This window comes from Phoca vitulina, unplaced genomic scaffold, assembly GCF_004348235.1.
Source record: "Phoca vitulina isolate PV1807 unplaced genomic scaffold, GSC_HSeal_1.0 scaffold25, whole genome shotgun sequence".
NCBI classification, from domain to species: Eukaryota; Metazoa; Chordata; class Mammalia; order Carnivora; family Phocidae; genus Phoca; species Phoca vitulina.
Genome location: NW_022589728.1, coordinates 21,513,602 through 21,536,666, shown reverse-complemented (window position 1 = coordinate 21,536,666; position 23,065 = coordinate 21,513,602).

Sequence of the window (23,065 nt, the reverse complement as noted above, 5' to 3'; positions counted from 1 at the left end):
GAATCATCCATAGCTTAGGTATTTAACTCTAGAAATACACTTGACTTTGTAAGATGCAAAATTGTTTAAATCTAGGGGCACCTGGGTGGCTCAGTCAGTTAAGCATCTGCCTTCAGCTCAGGTCACCACCTCAGGGTCGTGGGATGTGGCCCCGCATTGGGCTCCCTGCTCAGTGGGGAGTCTGCTTCTCCCTCTCCTTCACCCTCTGCTCTGCTCGTGCTCTCTTAAACAATAAAATCTTTTTAAAAAATTGTTCAAATCTAGTTAATGTATCCATTGGGAAATGGTATATAATGAAAGTTAGGGGTAATAAAGAGATTGTGTATGGGTTTCCTAGGGCCGCCACCACAAATTACCACAAACTAAGTTGCTTAAAACAAGAGAAATTTATTCTCTCATAGCTCTGGAGACCAGAAGTATGAAATCAAGGCGTTGGCAAGACCATGCTCCCTCTGATGGCTTCTGGTGGCTCCAGGTGTTATTTGGCTTATGACCACATCCTTCCAGTCTCTGCCTCTGTCCTTCTGTTCAGTCACATGGCCTTCTGTCCTTTTGTGTCTTCTCCTATTTTGTATCTTATAAGACACTTGTCATTGGAGGTAGGGCCCACCTGAGTGATCTAGGGTACTATCATCTCAAGATCCTTAATTAATTACATCTGCAAAGGCTATTTTCCTAAATAAAGTCACATTCACAGGTTTCAGGTGGAGAGATCTTTTGAGAGGCCACCACCCAACCCACGACAGTGTGTGTGTGTGTGTGTGTGTGTTCACAATCGCTGTGACAAGGCTTGGCTCAAAATAAGCAAAACAAAGTGTTAAATAAGGTTTAGCATACTTTTTTAAAATTTTATTTTATTATGTTATGTTAGTCACCATACAGTACATCATTAGTTTTTGATAGAGTGTTCCATGATTCCATGAAAGTTTGCATATACTTTTACTTGGATCAATAGTCTCATGACAACTTCTGTCTTTTGAATTTATAAATCCATCATGTCTATCTATAAACTATATCTATTATTCACAACAAAGACCAGGTATCGAAAACCCTGACGGCTGGAGAGAACACAAGAAAGAAATTAGCAGGTTTACTTCCAGGTATGTAGCACGTATGATACAATGCAGGGGAGCTTCGGCATAATTTAGAAGGTACACACCTCCACAGTCTTTCCAAATAGCTCTCAAGGGTTTCATTATTTCATCAGGGGAAGGCAAAAAAGATCATGGAGCTCAAACAAGCCTCTAAGAGAAAAAAGAAAGACGTTGAAAGACATTTTGTTAAAATCTCTTTATTTTAGAAATTAGGAAACTGAGATCCCAAAGGCTTTCATCTTTAATTGCATGCCCTCACATGTCTTGACTGAGGCAAGATTAGAAGCTCAATTAGAAGCTCATCATTCTTGACCAGTGTTCTTCCTCTACATGCTACATGATGTCTAATCTACTTTCCTCCTTCTAAAACGTAAAACCATTCTCCTGATCTTCTTTTAGTTGAAAGAGAGAGGAGCCTACCATCCATAGGATGCATTCTTCCCTCACATCCTGTAGAGTCAGCTCAGGCTACTGTAACGAAATACCTTAGACTTTGTGTCTTAAACACCAGAAATCTGTTTTCTCCCAGTTCTGGAAGCTGGGGGTCTGAGATCAGGACATCAGCAGGGTTCGGTTTTGATGAGAGTACTCTTCCTGGCTTGCAGGTGACTGCCATCTCGCTGTGGCTTCACTTGCCTTCCCTCAGTGTTTCTGACAGAAAAAGAGAGATAAGGCCACCAAACCTATTGGATTATGACCCTACTTTATGACCTTATTTTGCCCTTAATTACTTCCTAAAAACCGTATCTCCAAATACAGTCACATTGGGCGTGAGGGCTTCAACATAAGAATTTTGAGAGGACATAAGTCAGCCCATAGCACACCCCCATCACCTTATGTCAATAAAGAGTATTATACTTGCAGAATAATTTTTATGTTTTATGTAATCCCCATAACTTTGTGATTTGCTCCATTTAACAAATTGAGAAACTGAGGCTCAGAGAAGTCAATTGGTTGGCCCAAGTTCATACAGTAAGATGCAGTCCAGAGCTCAGCACATCTTCTATGTGGATTCTAGAGCTCTTTCCCAGTGTCCAAGATGACCTTCTGTATTGGTCACCTGTTAGTTGTCCTTGTAAAGCATCTACAGACACTGTGAAAACAAATGGCTTCTAACAAGGTCCTTAGAGAGTCCTATGAAAGTCTAACATTGTAATTCTTATACTTGACCATCTAACACATTAGTGACTTAAACCTCACGGAATGGAAACAGTTTAATATGTCATCTGTTCTCATGTGCTCCGAGACTATGGCTTGAGAGAGGATTCAGCTGTTCCCACAGTAAGCCATCAATTCCTACCAAAAAAAAAAAAAAATCATAAAGGAATAAATGATTATTCACGGTGCCAAAAGCACATGTATTTTGAACAAGAAAACATTATGTTAAAGAATGTGAGAGAAAAAAATCTGATTCAGATTCATTCAAAGAGCTTTTCAATGAAACTTCTAAGATGAAACACAAGAAATGTTTAGGCCATAATATAGTATCGAGGTCTTACCAAATATCAAAAGCAAAACTATTGTCTGTTGACAGTGATATGCATTTCTAGATGATTCTGGGTATAAACATAAAAACTTAACATGTAAAATATTTTACTGTTACATAAAGTTAAAAAAACTTTTATCACTTATGTTTGTTAGTTAGAATTGTTCATTTTTATAGGTGTGATGACAATAGTGTTATTTTGGAAGAAGAATTATTTTAGAGATTCAAATGGAAGTAAACATTGAGGGTTGGAATGTGATAGGTTATAGGTCTGTAATGAACTTTCAAATCAAAAAATGGATCAAATAATGTATTAAATCTCATTTCTGTATATGGTAGTTCATTACACTATTCTCTGTACTTTTATCTCTAATGATTTTATGTTTTTAGATATGTCTAAAAATTTACAGTAAGAATAAAAAGACATGAAGTTACCAAAATCTTAGAACCAAAATATTAATATGCATTATTTAATAGAATGTGACTACTCAGTATTGCATGAATGGCCCACCTAAGAGGAATGCAAGAGAAAAGATGCATTTATATCTGTTCAGAGAAACACACCACGTTTTTCCAATTTCTGCTGCTAGGAGTACACATTGATCAGCAGATTTGAAGCAACCATAACTATTTTTAGAATTAAAAAAATAAGAATTTCATTTTGAGTAGAATAGGCCTGTTTGATTTTTTTGACATACAAAAAACTATACATAATTAATGAATACAACTTGATGATTTGAGAGATAAGGATACATCCATGAAACCATGACCATCATCTATTCCATAAACCTATCCACCATCTCCCAAACTTTCCTCCCACCCTCTTATTTATTATTGTTATTTTTTTCTGGTAAGAGCCCAACCTTCTTAGTAAATTCTTAAGTACACAATACAATATTGTTAACACCAGGCACAATGCTATACAGTGGACAGTTTGATTTCAATAGCCACCATTATTCATTTTCTGACCCACAATAAATACAAAGATACACCTTCAGGAGACCTTAATCCACATGCAACTAACATTAAAAGCAGAATTTGTGTGGAAAGCATACAAGAGCACATACACATTCTCTTTAAGCTTCAATTTGAAAGAGTTTCTGAAAGGTTAGAAGCCTTCCCCCCTGAGGGTATTCAAAAAGCCAGAAGTAGCTTTTTGTCACTTGCTCTGAATTTTTTTTTCCCAAGATGAAATACAGGAAGCCAATTCAGAGTAGCTAGTAAATTCAGTCATTTTAAGGGCCCCATGTTTCCCCCCGCCTTCTCTCCTTCTCAAAATGCAATACTTGCTCCTCCCCAAAAGTACAGCAGCCAGATAGCAGACAAAGAGGACCTTGGGTGTAAGTGGAGCCTCCAGTCTACCTGAGGGGCTTTCATTCAAATAAAAGCTTCCCAATTTACCTCCCCCGTGAATGGTGTGAGTGTGTTTGAGAGCAGGAGGTAAATATGCCAAGAAAACAAATCTGGTCACACACTCAGATTCTCCTCACTCCTGTCTCTGGAGGATACCATCTTGCCTCTGGAAGCTATTAGTCCCCATCACCTCCCACTTTGCAGATACCACAATAAATTCATTATTTTATTTGACAAGTAATTCTGCAATTGACCCCACAAGATTAGAGAATTTGGAAACACGTCGGGTTAGAAGAGATGCGAAACCTCACCTCATAGGAGGAAGACAAATGAGGTGTGCATAAGTGCAAAAGCACATCTGTGAGTTCTCTCACAAATTATCCCTGGGAGTTTAGAGGAGCAAATGCTACACCTCAAATACCGAGTGGCTGGAGACAAAGAAGCAGTGTGATCAGTTGACTGTCTCACAATTTTAGGAAAAGTTGAAATTGTATATATAATATTTTCCTATTAACAAAGAAATAATTGTTTCTTTAAAAACATATTCACCTTGAACCCCCTCCTTGCGAAATGGTACACTATTAGCACCTTGATCCATAGACTTCCAGATGCTTAAAGAGGTTTTCCCTGACAAATCTAGCCTAAAAAATGACCCAGTCCATCACTATCAACCCCACTGTGAAAACTTTGGGTGGCAAAGGTCAGAAAATCCAAATCAGACTGGTGTAAGCAGGAAGGGATATTAATCCAAAGGCTCAAATGATGTCTGTCTCAGATCTGCCATCCTTCACGATGGCTTCATTTGCAGACGCCCTGTGACGGAAAGATGGCCACCAGCAGCAAGAGGCGATCTCTTCCCACATCTAAATCCCTGAGGTAATAAGCTCTCCTTCCTATCGGTTGCTTTCACAAAAAGACCAAGTACTGGTTCCAGTTGGATTGTGCGGTCATCCATGAACTGACTACTTGGGTCAGGGGAACACAATGAACTCCGGAATGCTAAATGCCCAGAAAGTGGAGAAATGAGGAAGAATGCCGTCTTTGTCTCTATGTGTGACTAATCAAGCAGTGTTGTTTATGCTACAGTGGTGCACACTATGCGGACTGTTCTTTACATTTTTACTCACAGCCTTCTCAATATACCAGGCCATACTCAGAATGGTCATCTCATCTTCCCAACTAGTGACCAAAATTTGTTACTGACGAGCATCTTGCCTGGTTCCTTCTTCCCTCAGGTCAATGGTTCTTCTGGGTGGCTTCTTGGTCCCTTGGGATATAGACACCTGGCATCTATATTCCAGCTGACTTTCAAAGTAGAATCCCCTGCTCTGCCACCAATCTCTCTCTCTCTCTCTCACTCTCTCTCTCTCTCTCTATCCCTGGCTCTCTCTTTGTCTTGTTCTCTGCCTCTCTCTGCTTAAAACATCTAAACTTTCTTTCTTTAGCACTGTCCAATGTTGTGTCTATTCAGAGGGCCTTTTGAAAGACAGCATTTGGTTGACTTTCAGATCACTGTTTTACATATAGTGGAGGACAAGAAACTTCAGAGAGATTTGGCTCCACTTGGAATATACGTAATTACATATGAGAACACAGAGATGACAGGTTGGATGGTACTGAGAATTGATGGGTAAGACTAGAACTCCACTCTTTCCTCCTGCTGCCTCCTGTGGGTGCTGTGTCTTCATCAGGTAAAGGAGTTCTGTGGTAAATTATGAGTGGACCAGTTTCTAAAACACTGTCTGAAGGCCTACATGTCATAATGGCCACTGGGACGGCAGGGCTACCTCTGTCTCAGTGGAGATAAAGACAGAGTCATCAAGGAAGGCAAGGAAGAGCACAGACTCTAGAGTCAGTTGGCTTGGGTCTGAATCCACAACTCTGCAACTGGCTAGCTATGTAACCTAGAATACACCCTTAAATGAGATAACCTCGAATGAATGGAAACTTTGCCTCTCTGTGCTCCATTTTCCTTGTATATACGAAGGAGATATATTAAAACTACCTACCGCATGGGATAATTCTGAGGATGAAATAGAATAACACACATGAAGGGCTTGCCACAATGCCTGGTACATAAGCCCTCCATCAATATTCGCTGCTATAATTAGCATCACTACCATTACCGCTACTAAAAATTACATGATGATTTGGGAACACGGATTTTGGAGTGCAACCACGTAAGTTCAAACCCAATTCCAACTCTGACTGTGTTATCCAGGGCAAGTGATTTAGACTCCACAAGACTTAGTTTGCTTCCCATAAAATACGAACCTTAACATTACCCACCTAAAAGGCAGAAGTAAAGATTCAGTTAAATAAATACATCACTTGGCTCTCAGATGTTGTCTATCATTTTATTAAGACGACATACATTTGAAGATTTCTTCTGATAAGCCCTCTTCTCAATTCCTCCACAGAGAAAAAAAATATCCATAACTGCCATTTCTATTCCAGGCATCTGGAATCTTGGAGCTGGAAAAGTACTCTCCCTTAGTTGAAAGGCAGTATTCGCTATTAAATGTAAATGCCCTGAGGTGGTCAGGGAGGAGGGTTATCCAGCCAATAGCTCAGCATTTCTGGTGGTTTGGCAAATGCTTCCCAAGGTGACAATTTGAGACAGAATGAGTAAAGGTAAGAACACTGGACAGAGGGGCCACAGAGTGATGTCAACAACACCTGGGGGACCCTGGAAGTAGGAGAATGGCCTCCGAAGTGGAGGTGAGTGCTCTCAAAAATGTTATTGACCTTCTCAGTTTGGTCAAGGATTCATGTCAGACAGTCCCATTAGGCTCAGGGCCCAGCACAGGCTACAGAGCCCAGATTATTCTCTAGGTTCTGGGCCACAGCACCTCCACAACAGAACAAGCCAACTTCAAGTTTCGCAAATGCTTTCTCTAGATTTTGGAAAAAGTGGAGCTTTCTGAAGAAATGTTGAAGCTACGTGGGGTGGGTGGTGTAAACACCCTCCACGGCCCCAGCCTTCTAGTCTTTCCAAACAGTATTTTGATGATGATACAATTCTCCTCCTCAGATGTGGAGAAAGTGGAGAACTGAATCATTTCATAAGACCACAAAGCACAGAGGAGGCAAGGACTGTCTCAAAATAATGGGATGAGCCTAACTCAAAGAAATCCTCAACGTATTAGCCAAGTTTTCCTCTGTGGAGAGAACTCCCAAAGGAAACTTGGGGCACTCCCTCCCTGAAGCATGTTTTAAAATTCAACCAGACTCAATGAGAGAGACCACAGGAAACAATTCTGTCCTTGCGAGGTGAAAAGGTAGAGGGCTGGATGGGTCTTGTCCGGCTCTCATTTCTGTGGTAAGTGATCCCAGTCACCTGAGTTGCTGTGCCAGGAGTGGAGGCAGAGAGAGCTGCTTGTTCCCATTGACTTTCACTTTTCATAGGAGCAAGTTTAATCGGTTCTTCAGCTCAGCCCTCCTTTCAAGTCTCTGGAAACATCTCAAGGGAGAAAATAACACTAAGAAACACAGAAATCTTTTCTCTTCTCTGCAGGCATTTGTCACAGCGCCAGTTCCTAAGTGCACAAACTTTTGGCAGAGCGGATCCCTTTGATATACTTTTCCCAGGGTTCAAAAAGAAAAGATAAACAAAGAACTTGTGACTTCATGGGGAGCAAAGGTAGCCAGGAGTTTATGAGGTAGCTCATCTTCTTTACATTTCTGGCCAAGGGGAAGGGAGTGTCAGTGAAAAGAAATCACCTTGTTAGTGGTTTCTGAGACTGCAGGTTTGGTGCCTGAGGGCATTTTCTGGACTGGCTCACAGCGTTTGCTGCTATTTTCCACGCGTAAAGCAGAGGGCAGCTTCTGTCAGCAAAGGTTGACACTCTAAGGTCGTGTTTTGGTTGGTGCTTTTTTTTTTTTTAAGGCAAGGAAAAGTATTACTCATTTAAAACTAGTTCTCAAAAGGCATATGGACTTCCTTTGACAATTATTTCTCAATGAATTAAGCCAAACAGGAAAGTCAAAAATAGTTGAAATTTTCTTTAGATTTTGAGAACAAACAGGATATGTCTAATTAAGACTCTTTATTATCTGAGCCCCAACAACTTTGGCAGTTGGTTTATTTCTTCTGGTATAAGAATTTTTATAACCACGTTAAGATTCGAAATGTTAAGTAACAAATGGCATGGAGATGGGGAGGAGTTGAAATTTTAGCCATATTTTTATTATATGCTTTCACTTTCTACAGTTATCAGACTTACTTCCTTAGCAGTCGGTCTTGTATCACCCCACTGAATAAGACAGACTTTAAACAAACACAGTGACTATGTGTTGATAGTGTACGTCTCTGGATATCTGCCAAGAATTTGAGATGTGAGAAATCAAAATTCATCTTCAGCTTTTAATGGAATTGGATTAGAGCCAAGAAAATACAGCACAAATCAAGTGGCTTCTCCAATGACATTGTGCCAATGACATCATAATTAGAGCTGAGCTTAGCAAGCCTCACAGGATCTCAGTTGTTATACTAATTCTTCAGTCCCTAGAATTACTTTTTTTCCACTCTTTCCAAATATATGAAGAATCAGAACATTGCCTAGCCCAGTGGGAGTAGGGTAAATTATGTCTCTATAAATAGAGGGTGCAAGAAAGGAAGGCTTAATTTCCCTGATCTAGTCTCTAGTGGCAAGGGGAGAAATGTCGAAGAGGGATGCAGGTCCCAGCCTGACCCTGCTGCATCTTGAAAAGGTCCAGAGTAGCCCATGCTAGGTCCAGCTGTGCAACGTTATGTGGTGTGTGTGTGTGTGTTTTCCTATTGACTCAGAGTGATGGACTTCTAAAAATTGACATTAACCAAATACCTATGAGACTGATTGAAAACACCAATGTATTCATTCACAGTGATAAATGTAACTCCCAAAGGCTCATAGTGGTTCTTGAGTGTGATCAGATCATTCTTGCCTCTAGAGGAAGAGTTGCATGGGAATGTAAATTACACTGAAAAGACAGTCTCGTGAGTGCAGTATTAATGTGATGCTAACGGGTACCATCAAGGTGCAATGACCTGTGCCACCCAACTTCATTTCCAGGAATACTTCTCAAAAACGACAGGAGGGACAGTCTTTTGGTCAGTGTTGGCACTCTGATAAATTAGCCTCCCAATCTTTTCTTCTTTAATTCAGGTAAATCATTATCATCCCTAGATGACAGAGCGATATTCAGATTATGGTAGCATCACCCGGCAACAACAATAATAAAACATCCTGATGACTTTGCCAGGACTCAGGAAGAAGGTCCAAGGCCTTTGACTGAGTTTGTGAGACATCCTGCATCTCCTGTATGGCAATTTGGAAACACACTAACTTCACGGGCGGCGCACAATTAGATTCCAGTCAGAGGACTCACTTTTGCAGATTAGCAGACAACGGGTTCACCCATAATTTTTCTCTTCTTATTTTTACCTTGAGAAGTGACATTTTCTGAATTTGCTGCCAAATTTGGGACTGCATTCTGCTGTGCCTGACTGCTGTATGCCATGCTTCCACGATCCCAGCCAAGTGGCAGAGGCAAGATACTCTGTAGCCACAAATGCTTTTGGTGCTCATGGAACATCTTTCCCATAACAATAATTTTTGTTCAATAATAAAAGGAAAGGGATGTTAGGGAACCTTCCATGTCCAACAAAGTAAAAGAGGTGTTCTAGCCCAGTATCTATTCAAGGAATTGTGTAAAAGGAGTTACACCATTAGCCAACATATTAAGGATTATAAGTAAGAGTCTCATTTCAGGAATAATTCATTAAAGTTACATGCATAATGATGGAAATTCTCCCAATCTCCTCAACCTCCTTTTTAGTATCTAAAAGAGACTAGAAAATGTGAACAAAGGAGGAATTATTTTTACTTTTCTCCCTGAGTGCATAAATTTGTTCACGGGTACTTCTTTCTACTCAATAATAATGATAGCAACCACTAATATTTATTGAGCACTTACTATTTTGCCCAAGATATGAAACCAAGAACTAAAATAAATCTTCACAACTATTTCATGAGTTAAGTATTATTATTAACCTAGTAGGCATTAGGGAGAGAACATTGGACAAGTTGCTTCACTTCTGTATGTCTCAGGTTCACAAAGCTTGGAAGTGGCCGGGTATTGCTTAAGCCCAGGGAATCTGACCATAAAACCTGCCTCCTTAAATACTAAGCAATGTGCCTTCTTAAAATTTCAAACTATGAATACTTGTGTAATTTGGCCTAACCCATTTTATCCATTAGTATTGACTCTATAAACTTGATTACTATGCAGAAGCTGTTTCTTATTCCTTTTTCCTTCATGAGAAATAAGGCAAATGTAAAATTAGAACAACCTCCTCTTCTGTTTCTCAGTGAATGACTTTATTATCATCTCAGCCAATACTGAAATCCACATTTCAAAAAAAAATCTCCACCACCCACATTACCTTCATTGTTAATATTTATAACATGTGGGGAAAGGGTTTAGAACTCGACTTCATTGTTCCAACAAAAATTCAAAATCTTCCAAATTGGCTAAGGAGTCCTACATCTAAAAGGTCTATTCCTCAAGCATGGGCCTCTTGCCAATGTGTCTGACAGAGTGAGTCTCAAAATTCGAGACTTATCAGAGCATCTTTGGCAGGTTAAAGAGAGTTCCAAGTGTCAAATGGACTCCTAGAACAGTATCTCTAAAAAAATATAATTCTTTCATATTTGTATATAAGAATTTAACCAGATGTTCATTATGAGGAACAATAGCCAACTAAGCAAGGACCTATTTATACTCTACTATGAAAATTACCAAGTTTAATATAACTCAGAGGAACTCAATTTACTTTCAGAAATATTTAGCAATTATTCTCCAACATTAGTGTTTAACTTTTTGAACATGGACCCCAAAACTTTATTTTTGGTTTAAAAAAAAGTATGGAAGTCAGTTCTTTCTTTTTAACTTTTCTAAGATGTTTCATGACACTGAAAATGCATCATTGGCACGAGGGATTAATCATTGTCCAATCATCACATTACTATAGGAAGTACCCAAATCAGTCAGTAGAATCCTTTTGTGATCTGGTTTCTTTTAGTATCTCAAAAGAGAACATCAAAAGAGGGTTCTGTTTCAGGCATAAAAGTTCCCCTTTACTTCCCCATTAATCTCTCGATGCCTAGATGCCCAGGAAACGTGGACTTTCTCCTTTCCTCCAATTTTCCAAAGCCACATGCAAGAGAATCAAGCTGTCCTACAACATAAACTCAGACACAATTCCGCCTTGATATCCTCTTGCTCAGTGTGTATTCATTCCTCCCTGTTCCTCCATTTTCCTATCTCATTAAATTTGTCTTTATCCTCATATTTTCAATTAATGATCATATACTTCATATATCTTCCATCTGTTTCAACCTCAGTCCTAGAGGGAGACACAGTCCCTTTAGAACAGACAAAAAGAAAGTACATAAAACCATCTCCCAGAAATAATCCCAAAATATTGGTGTGGTAAGTGTGATATCAAACGTTTAACTAATTACTACATTAGAGATTCAAATCTATTCTCCTCTGGGTTTCCACTTATTGTGTCTTACATATTTCCTATTTGTGAGGCTGGGATGTTGTTATGGTTATCAGTGGAGTCCAAAGGGAAAATCTCTCTTCTCCTACTCATGTTATTGAAAATAAAAAGCAACTCAAATACTTGAGCTCACCCAAATAAAGCATGCATTCCTGCTGAGGAAAACCTGACTGAGAAGCATCCTCATCCTATTACAGCAATTTGTCTAGTCAGTCTCTCTGAAGCCTAAATGTTTCAACTTTAGCAACACTGATACAGGGTTCTTCACTTAGATTATTTGAATCCTCCCCACCAAAAAGTAATAAAAAATCTAAACAGAATGACTCAACTCTTTATTTTAATTGGACAATTATTAAGTATAAGGATATAGCACTTACATCACCAATTACAATAACAAACTGTTTCCTGAAATCCCCATGGGACCTTATGAACCCAAAGTATCAGCCACAGTGGCACCAGTGGCCACATTACTGATGGAGATGGCACCTCGATATGGATCCCAGGGCCTTCACCTTTGGGCATCAACAGGCGCATGGTCATCTTCAGTCATTGTGGCCATCAATAGCAATGCTGCTTTTAGGGACACTGGGGCCAGGCTGCTACTCTGTGTCATCAGAGAAAAGAGATGTCACCTGAGAGCAGACAGGTCATCAGAGTAAGAATAAAAAAATATACCCAATGCCACACCATGGCCAAACGGGCTGGTTGACTGATCGTATGTTCTAGATATCCCTTAGAGAAATTATATGGGAAGAATACGAAGGGGATGGAGTTACCACATGGTAAGTGAAAGTACAGCCAGAAATACTAGGTTGAAATTGTAATTTTGATCAAATTTCTTACCTTCAGACAGCTGTGGACTGGAGAATACACTGACCCTTCATTTAGTTATCTATGGCCACATAACAATCTGCCACAATACTTTACGGCATAAGACACTGACTCTCTTGTTAATTCTTGTGATTCTAGGGGTTGACCGGGCTCACCTGTGTGGTACTTCTGCTCTACTCGGTGTTGACTGGGCTGCAGTTATCTGGGGCTGGAATTCCCAAGATGCTTGATCAATGCTCATGACTGACCATTGATACTGGTTCTTGGCCAGGCGCTTGGCTAAGACTGTTGAACAAAATGTGTGGATGCACCCTCTCCATGTGATTCAGGCTTCTTCTCAATGGCAGTTGGGTTTGAAGAGAGAGAAACCCAGAGTTAGTGTTGGAAGAGAGGAGAAGTGTAAGCAGCCAGTCTTTTCAAAGGTGTAGACTAAGAACTGAGACCACATTGCTTCTGACATATCCAGTCACAGGTTCAGCCCGGCTCATATCCAGTCACTAGGTTCAGCCTGGCTCTAGGAAGTAGAGAAATAGGCTGTCCTTCTCAATGTGTGGCCATCTTACCTCTGCACAAGCTCTGTCCTTTGATTTCAAGAGAGGGTAAAGCAGCCGACAGAGAACTGTGTTGTCACCACCAACACCTGGGACGGTGGTGGAAGGAGGGAACCGATCAGAACCATCCTACTCATGGCTGCTCCCAGGCTCCCTTTACACACCTGAAACTCCGCTTTTCCCACTGGGTCTAAACCGCTGAATTTATACTATCTTCTCCATTTCTTTACATCATACTGCTGAATGGAAAACACCTCTGTCTGGTCAGGAAACCGCAAATCTTTTTTATCTGTTTCACGTTGCACTTGATGTTTTCTACTCTCGAGGGGCAAGGCCAGAGGAACTAGGGCATGTGCAAGCCTCGGAAGAATCATTGACTTCACATCAGATTCACCTGGGGAAGGGGTTTTCTTGCTTTTTGTTTTTTAATCCCAGGCTATGCTCCAGATCCAGCGAATTAGTGTCTCTGAGGGTACAAACACACACACACACACACACCCACACACACAGGCTCTCCAAGTGATTCAGATAGTGGTTTGGGAAGAACCACTCTTAAAATGGTCATTGTTTAAAAGTTAATTTAATGTTTTTAAATTCTTTGGTGGGGGTGGGGGCTGGGAGGCTCCTCTGTGGAAAATGAATACATAGGCAATTTTCCTTGTAAGAGATCCATTCACACATTGGTCCTACCTACGCCCTTGTGATTAAAACTATCACCCATTCCAAGTGCTTTATCTTTGCCACAGTCTACTGTAAGTACCATTGGACTAATGGTGGTGCAAAATCAAGACACAGACAAATCCACGTGTGCAACTGAGATTGGGCTGCAGATGGCTGTGTGTGTGGTGGCACTGTGTGCTCTGCAGAGCCCCAGGCTTGTTAGAGCAGTGACCCAGGACATACTTGCCAAACATTGGGGTCTGTGGCCAAGCATGAAAACTCTGGTAATGGCATCCCGTTGTGCAAACTGTGGAGTCCCCACTCACATGGCTGCTGAGCAGCACCTTTGGAACGGTGAAGCAGCCACAAAGTGGGCATCTAGCCAGCACCAGGCATGACAGAAGAACGGAGACAGAGGCCCAGAAGAGAAGGACAAATCCTCTTTCCCATAAAGAGTGTCTGCCATGTCTGATCTACTGCCTGGCATCAAGAATGTTGAGTTGTCTCCAGAATCATGCCTCCTAAGAGCTACTGTGACCATAAACTTTCTGTGCCTCACTTTGCCCAGGAGTAAACTAATATCTGAGTCCTTGATTCCTCCTGGGGATGCTGTGAGGCAGTTAGTGGAACAATGTCTATAAAATCCTGTGAGGACGGTTGCTCAGAGAGCTCTATGAAAATAAGGTGTATCACTGAGACCCATGCAGAGCAGGCCAACTGATGAGTTTCAAAGCCGTGCTCCAACTCACTGGAAGGATGTGAAGAAACACACCTAAGACAGCCTCTCTAACTATACATGCCAAGTGTAAAAGCACGCTCACTCTAGGTGCAGACAAATTGGCTAAAACAAAACAAAACAAAACAAACTCAATCATTTCTGATCATCGGACCTTGCACTTACTGGGCAGACTACATTTTCTTGGATGGAAAGGCAGTAGCCAGCAAGGTTTCCTCCCCAGGCTGACAGCCGTTTCTATAAAGCCATGTGTTTTTTCAGAGCAGCCTATGGTGACATAGCAACCCAGACATATGGTGTCATTATTCAGCCGACACAAATTTGACACTTAAGTGAATTTATTATATTTTGCTTTGCTCCTGGTGCCTGAAAGGCTTTGCCACTGTCTCTTCATAGAGCTTGTCACAGATGTTGATGTATTTTCCTCCTCCGTGGCCAGGTTTTACTGTGGAAACTGATACAACTTCACGATAGAATTTCTAGATGAATTATTCACGCATTGCATGCTTTCTGCACACAGGGCCTTGGAAGAAATCCATACTATTCAATAAATGGTCTTTCTAGTCCTCTTTAACAGAGCATTCTCTTCTGGTTTAAACTGTTTCTATTATCGTCTTTGTAATCATAATGTTTTGGATAAAGTATTTCATAGCTGATAGTTTGGTTAAAACATTCACAATATTTCACATTAATGTGCAAAAAAATTGCGCAGGCACTGAGATGAAACCCGTCCATTCTAGCAACAATAAAACATAGGGGCCATGCAACTTTTACTCATTTTAAACACACACACACACACACACACACACACACACACACACAACTGAAACTCTTTAGTCAACTCTGTTTCCAATGATTTATAGAGCTATTCTTGAAATATCTCAATATTTGTTATTTTAGACAGAATAGGCCTCTTCTAATGCTAATACCATCTGTAGAGATGAGTTTTTAATTGAAAAGAATTTTCAACTTGATGGAAAAGAGTCAGATGAACTCATCACTGGCCTCTGAGAAAAGATTAATGAAACAAAAACATATCAAGCTTCTTTAATACCTGGAGAAGCCATAAGGATACCTCGAGTGACATTATGGGCCATGGTATATGGGAGTGAATAACCTTAATATGACACGGTAAGCCTGTGGAAGAATTAAGAGCTATAATTACAGTTTTTAAAGTACAGTGACCTGTTGACCTTTAAGATTTAAGACTTTGCCTCAGGGTCATTTCTTGACCTAGTTTTTGTTTTGTTTTATTTTGTTTCATTTTTTTTTAATTCCCAACTAAAAATAATTTTTCAATAACAATTTTTCCAATTTTATTCTGTAAAATTCCAAGTGGTTGCAAAGTTAAATTCTTCCTTATCTTTGTTTTATTTTTAATTTAGTTAAATGCTTGGGAAATACAGATTATAAGAAATCTCTCCTTTCAGAATTTGTTTTCCATTCAAAGAGCAATGACATCCTGAATTTTTCCTAGAACAGATGGCAAAAGAATTGCACAAAAGCACAAAGGAAGATGAAATTCTAGCTAATGATTATTATTATTTGAGCAAATTTAAGCTAAGTGCAATAGATTTCATTTACTAAGCTTTGAGGTCCATCCATGCAGAACTTCCCCCATTTGTTGTCTATGGCACAACGTTTTCCCAGTCTCTCAAAACCTCAACACTGGAGTCATCTTCGGCTACAACAATGCACATCCCTATGTCCCACCCCCATCCAAGTTCTAACAGCTCTTTCTTTCTTTGAAATATGTCCTCTGTTCAGATCTTAGTTTTTCTCTACCCTGCTCCAAGCCCCCATGGTCTTTATCCAGATATCCATGAAATCTGTCCCATCTCATCTTCCAGCCTCCAGAAATTTCCCTAACTCTACTCTATCCTGTTTATCATTACCAGGATGAACTTCCTCATACATTATTTTATTATATCATCCCCTGCTTAAAAACCCATAATAGTTTCTATTGCCTACTGAATATCTTTTTATTTAATATATGTACTAATGTGCCAGACTTTTCTTTAAGTACTTAAAAATATCAACCCTCTTAATCCTCATAACAACCCTGTGAGGTAGGAACTATCACTTAGCCCTTTTTTATAGATGAGGACACTAAGGCAGAGAGAGGACTAATAATTTTCCCAAGGTCACACAGCCAGGGAGGAACAGTCATGATTCGAACCCAGTCTATGCATTTAACCAATATACTATGCTGCCCCACCCTAGAATAACTAGCACACACGTAATGTTCTGTATCTTTTACACAGCTTGCACTTCTCATTTGACCCAACCCTTCAGTCAGATGCTGTTTATTCTTAAATCCATCTAATTTGATCTCTTTCTAGTAAAAGGACCTGCATTTAAGTGGACCACTCTCCTTCTGTGTACATATTTCCACCTCTTACAACTTTGCCGCTGAGAATTTTCTTGCCTGGGCTTCCTTGCCATTTTTCTCTCTTGGTCATGCATATATCCAATAATAGAAATTATAAATATCATTGTAATATATAAACTTCTTGCAAGATGTAGCTCAGTTCTCAAAGGAGTCCTTCTGACCCCACAGGAACCTCTTTTCTTCTTTGCCCTCTCTCAGCGTGTATGTGTACACACCCAACTTGGCTATAGTTTTTTCAAGAACCTCCTCAAACTCCCATTCTTCTCTGAAGCCCCCTCTCAGTTCTCACAGGCAGACTGAGTAGCTGTGTCCACAGCGTTCTCATGACAACTCAGATGGTTGGCTCATCCCTCGATTATCACCCTTCCTGCCTACCTGCCCCACACATATACCATCAGATTGTGAGCTCCTCCAAGGCATGTGTTACAAAACCTCTGCCTATATCACAACATAGTAGGGAATTGATGGGAACTTTTTAATACATGAACATTCAGTACCATTTTGTACACATACACACACACACACACACACACATAAGCATGTATCAGTTTTATTTTGCAACAGTACTGTAAATCCAATGAAGACAGATCCTGCTTCTACCCTCCTTGCATTTCTCATCAAATCAAGTCAGGGCATTACCATCAATCCCTACTAAATGCTTGCTGTATGAATGGGTAAGTTATTAAAATTACCCCAGGAAATGAAGATCTTTGGCTTGAATTGCCAAGTGTTAAAAATGGCACCACTCAAAAATATATAGTCAACCACACATTAAAAAGTACTAAGAATAACTCAATATTTCTTGTACGGAACAGTTGCATTTTCTTCTGAGAATCCATATGTTAAAATCTCTCCCTGTATTTCCCATAAGAGCACTTAAATCCAGAACTCACAGTGTACCTGGCTTCAAACCAAGTACATTAGTTATTTTGGAATTGCAGAATTAATAGTCATTCTCCCACTTGCAGATCTACCTCCAATAAAATTGTATTTCATTTGGATTAAGAGTTATAACTCATAAACTTAGCTACAGCAAGCTGCACCAACACAACTCTTTAGCACTTATCCTATTGCTAAGCTTCAAGAAAATACTAGCAATTATAATTATTAGCTATTATAAATGAAGAAGAAAAATCTCTCCTCTCGATACATAGAATGTGGATATGGAAGCACATATTTGACTCATACTAAGAACCAAAATCATATGGTTATGTTGTGTTTTATAGGCCAAAGGTCAGAACCACATACAGATCCAGGAAACCATTCTGGCAATTCAAAGGTAACACCCAGATACTTGAGAATACAGCCATGATAATGTAGTTATCAAATGTCTCATAACTGTTAAAAACAGAATCAAACAATAGATCCATTTGAGGTTACTTCTATAAATCAGTAAATATGCTGTATAGGAAATATTATCTAAATATTTTTGTTTAAAATATTCTATTATTAATATATATTATTAATAGATTTCTATTATCTCAGAAATGAAAAAGGAGAGAATCAATATTTCAAGGACTCAAGGAAGCTCAACCTTAAGCAATGTGTCATGACAATGAATGGAAAACCATAGATGCTGAGGATGCTGGACAGGAGGGAGAAAGAGAAGAAATACATCCTCAAGCAGTCTTATCACTTAAGTTAGGTATAAAAGTAAAAGCCAAACAGCAGCAGTTCCTTTACATAACAGCTCTAGATGAGATTCAAATAAATAATGTCACATTTATATATCACAGAACTGTTGACTTCTCATTTTTTTCAGTCACTCCCATGCACACAGAATGTGAGAGCCCCCCAATGCCATCTAGAATGGAAGAAGCCAATGGAGATAGGAATATATAATATCCCAGCAGTATGGTCATACTGAGGACTTGGGTTTAATTCCTATGGTTCCCTCTTTAAGAGTTGTCTCACGTTGTATTTAAATCAGAGCTAATGGATTTTAGTGACTCCATATTAGTGCAGAGCTGGTTTGGCCATTTAAAAATAAATGTTTCCACTGGGAAATGAGTATATTTCTAGATATAAATGAATTGTCATTTATAAAAGGACTGTGAGGACCAGTCATTCACACTTAAGTTTACTGAGCACCCATTACGTAGCGAGTAGTAGGACTTGGGGAAAGCACCGTGGGTGCAGAGAAAATTGTGATTCTTTCCCTCAAGCTCTCAAGCCCATAGAGAAAACAGGCAAATCAAATCAATTTTAAAATGATGAGATAAATGCCTCAAATTCAGTATGTACAGAACACAAAGAGAATGCATCCAGCCCAAAGTGAGGAGCCTGGAAAGGATTCCTGGAAAAGCTGACGTTTGGTCCAAACCTTGCAGGACAAGGGGATAACTTCATTTCCGGCATATGATCACTTTTGAGGTCAAATAAATGGATGTAGGGGAGTGGTTTTAGAACATATGCCTTATCAGGAATTAAGAATCGGATTCGTTTTAAGTATTTATTTCAATACAAAAACAATTTCACAGTTGTCCACTCTGTTTGCCCTGTACTAAGGCACTATAAAGAGTACAAACAAAGAATAAGTGACAATGTTTACCTTCAGGGAGTCTATAATTTAATTAGACAATAAAATCACACATGTGACAGCTAAATAGCAAGATAGAGCAGTATTTGGTTATGTGCTAGGATCTCTAGCTTTTCCAAAGCCAAGTATGAATCACTTTGTATTCTTACCCAATCTTCTTTCCCATAATTTTTCCTGTTATTGATGTGTTTGCATAAGAGATGATACCCATGTATAATTCTTATAAAATTTTTCCATTTGTTTGTATATAGACAAATATAACAACAACAAGAACAAAGTAATTATCCTAATAGATGGACATAGCAAGAAACCAAACTCGGGTTCACATTTCTCCGTTTGTGGTAAATCCCATGTCGTCTTGCTTCATAAAGAAACAGACCTCAATTAGAGGCCATGTTCTTTCTCAGGACTGAAAAGTCATCTTCATAACATTTATACAAAGCTAGATATGAGGATGAGTCAAGAGAATCAACCACAGCTTGAAGATTTGCCAAATCAGAGAACTAGATGGATGATTCAGTCATGTCGCTGTTCCTCCACTGAATCAAAGTTGCAGTTTGTTTGACTCCGATGAACCTCAACTTTGCCATCTATCAGATGGGTAAAAGGGCACCTACTGAATCATTCCAAGCAGTTACAGATTAGAGGGAAGAGACAACACATATCCATTCTGAGAATGGGTTATGTCCCTGATTTGAAAAGTAATTGTAGTAGAAATGAGGTTGCCACACAGAGCGGACATGTATGCACAGAAGGGACACAGCTGCCTGAAATACTATCCATATAGCAGCCTTGATAATCTCAGCCATCCCTGCACCACCACCCTTTCAAATTTGGACTCATATCAGCCCTCAGAAAGAAACTATACTAGCAGTCTATGTACTAGCATGGAAGGAAATGTTGATATTCCCTGACACTTACTGGCCATTCAATAAATAGTGATCATTATATTCTTTATTACAAATAATAAGTTCTTGGTTTTTATTTCTGAAATATAAAATGATTATAATGCAAAACATCCACTTTTCCAAAAGCCACAAGAGCTGAAAGTGTACATGCAGGGGTAGAAGTCACAAAACACTTTCTTCTTTAGTTTCATACTCTCTCCCTCAGTTCAGTTTTCCAGCTACGAGTCTGGAGTCCCTGCTGGCTATCTTCAGGGGATGCACACCCAACCCCTCCTCACTCCCACACGGCACCCTACCCGCTACTGCTTCTCCTACTACTGGCATAAGTGACAGCCTCAGACTGTGAGGGAGGCAATTAAGTCTCCAAAACCACTCCAACGTCTCAAGTTCTCCACAGCCCAAGACACATACTACATCAAAGCTGCATCCTGCCAAAGTTGTGGCATTCTCAAGAGCTCATGACGTCCCCTCCGACACCAGGGGTCTTCCTACTGAAGTGGAGAGAATACTTCCTCTGAGGGCCCTTGCCTCTGAGTCAACACATGATCGACCCCCATGCCAGCGCTGTGCACTGCACACAACCTGCTCAGGTGCATACAGAGGCCTCACTTCCTCACACACTCTGCTACTGAATCACAAAATGGTGCCACGTTACACTCACTAGTATCTCAGACATTTGAGTGAAAAATCTCTCTTGCTGACTTCACTTTGAATCTTACACATGGGATCTGGCACAATCCCCAGGAAAAATAAGGACACGTGGAAGACAAAAATGAGCACCACACACACAAAACTACCCCCTCATTCATATAGGTCTTTGTTCCTCAACCTTTTCACTGCTTTAGGATGACTTTTCCTTAGGATGACTCATTTCTTCTCAGGAGGCTTCTTGGACTTTTTTCAAATAGTCCCCAGACAAGCAAATGACAAGCCTATTAGATATGCTAGAATCTCAGAGAATATATAGTTGGGGTTTTAGCTGAGGCCCTTGCTGTAGCCATAAGCTAAAGATTTATAACTTACAGTTTCTTGAAAAATTACTTTCATATGAAACACAATGTTTGGAAGTGGAAGAGTATCTATTTTCCTAAAACTCTATTTATTCCTTCTCCTCACATCTAGAAAGAATACACACACCAACTTATACACTTAAATTTAGCCACCTTCTGTTCTCTTTGCCCACACCTAAATTTCATCTCAGAAATTCCAATAGTCTATAAATATGCTCAAGTTAAATATTTCTAGCCTACAGAATTTTTGCTTACATTTTCTCATGAACGAAGCTTTCTGTTGATCAGTTGATAAAAAATACTGGTTGTATTTGTGAGAATATAGCCCATGAAGAAAAGTTAATTAATACACACCAGTGTATGTTAATTATTAACTTCGAGGATAATTCTTGACAATACACTAAATTATTCTTCAGATTACTATGTAACTTTCACAGTTCAGAAGGCTGTTGGCAAGACATAAGGAATGAAGTCAGAATCTTGCAACAGTGAGTGGATTCCAATTTTTTTTAAGTCTAATAAAAAATGTATTTCTAAGTTAAATTTAAAGTGGAAGTAATATTACAATATAATTTCCCTGCATACACAAATTTTAAAAAGAAGCACTCCTAAAAGTACTTAAGAATAATCTTTAACAATCTTAGCTGGTTTCTAGGAGTGGCTTCATTAATCATTACTTCACTCAGGCAATTTATTTTTCATGCTCTTCCAGCAAATTCTCCAGTTGTCTTTAATCTTTCCCAGCATCTTCCATGATTGCTCCAACTAGTCCTTATCTCTGAGGCTGTTTTGTTACTCCTCCTGTCAGACACAAAGCAGCACACCAACTGAGTGATCTCAACAGCTGAAAGAACTACCTGTCGAGAGCACATGTGAGACCAAAGTAGAAATAACCCTCGAGAACAATGAAGAATGTCTCTTTTGAGGGGATTTTACACACTTTCTATGAGCTCAAATATACTTGGAACAGATAAAAATCTATGTATATGGCATGTGTGTGTGTGAAAGATTTCAAATGAATGACCCCTAGAGGCATAACGCACATTTCTGCTATGGCTTCAACAATATTTTCCAATTTGACTCACTCCCAGTGAGTTTTGCCATGAATTTTAATTGAATCTTCTCAACTCACATTTTGCAGTTTTTCTTTTCACACATAGCTAAGAGCACTGGAATCAGATAGTTAAGTTTTTGCTCAATCTCCAGTCATTTTGAAAGTAATTACATCTTTCAGGTCTACTAGAGTCTATTTTACTGTCAAAAAATAATTTAAGTGAAAACCAACATTGTTTATAAATTTGTTTTTTTTAATATATCAGTATATATTAAAGAAAAACAACATGACAATGATACTTTTGGCATCTCATAATTAGATGCTTTATTGTGAGACAGTGATCCTGAAAAACAAGGAAAAATGATTATCCAAGAGGGGAGGAAGCTATGAAAAGAGCTTACATAATGGTTAAATGGAATTGTCAAGGGAAGTAAAAGGGCTTAAGTTTACTACAGTTACATATAAGTGACCTAAAGTCAACAGCAATTCTTTGTTACAACTCTAGGTGTTCATGTTTCGGAGATGAAATAACACACCCCTCCTTGATATCTGGTCACTGGAATATCAAAAATGCCCAGGATTTCTTGGGCCCTGTTTCAGGCACCTCTCTTCTCAATTCACAAGGATTTTTGCACATCTGACCAAAAGTTCTGTGAAGACCTTATAAACAGGTATGAAGTTTTATAATATTCTTTCAGATGTCTAATTCCAAAGTAGGACGTGTAATATCTCCTACTTTTAACCCAGAAGTGGAAATTTTCAAGCACAGCTACTCCAGATTGCCTTCCAAAGTATGGGGTACCTGGTATTAAGTCTTGGATTCTTCAATTTCCTCTGACCAGAATAGAAACAAAAGAAACCCTTTGTCTTCTTGTTCTGCATTATTTCCTATAGCCAGTGTC